Genomic DNA, 624 nt, shown 5'->3' on the forward strand with positions numbered 1-624 from the left:
TGGTCGGACCCGACTGTCCAGCCATCCGGCCCTCTGGCCAGTCGCATCCCCTCCCACCTGACCACGTCATTTCAGGGCCCCTGGCTCCCTGGAAACACGTCCCAAGTCATTCTGGGAGCGCAAAGGGCTAAAAAAGGCACATGTGGGTGACAGGGAGGGAGCCCCAATTTCAAACACTAGAGTCCTCTCCTTACTGGTGCTCAGGTCTGACTCCTGGCTGAGTGCTCAGGCATCTTCCTTGCGGGGCTCTAGGGACCGAAGACTGAAATGGAGTTGGTGGTGTGTAAGGCAAGTGTACTATTTCTCCCCCTCTTCTTAATATTTTGTTTCTGATTTGGGGCCATACCTGGTGTACTCAGCAGTCACTCCTGGCAGGCTCAGGGGATCCTATGGGATGCCGGATCAAACCCAGGTCAGCTAAGGGATCGGACTCAGGTCCCCCAAGCAAGGCAAACGCCCTCTCTGCTGTGCTACTACCTCAGCCCCTAAATTTCATTTATTTTTTTAATACTTTTTTGGGGGTCAAGAAACTCAACCATGAAAGGACGGGGATGGGCCAAACATCTCAGGTGCACTGGGAAATTAAAAGTACTAAATATCAAGCCAAAGGCAACAACAATAGAA

The sequence above is a fragment of the Suncus etruscus genome, chromosome 12 (assembly GCF_024139225.1).
Source record: "Suncus etruscus isolate mSunEtr1 chromosome 12, mSunEtr1.pri.cur, whole genome shotgun sequence".
In the NCBI taxonomy this organism is placed as follows: domain Eukaryota; kingdom Metazoa; phylum Chordata; class Mammalia; order Eulipotyphla; family Soricidae; genus Suncus; species Suncus etruscus.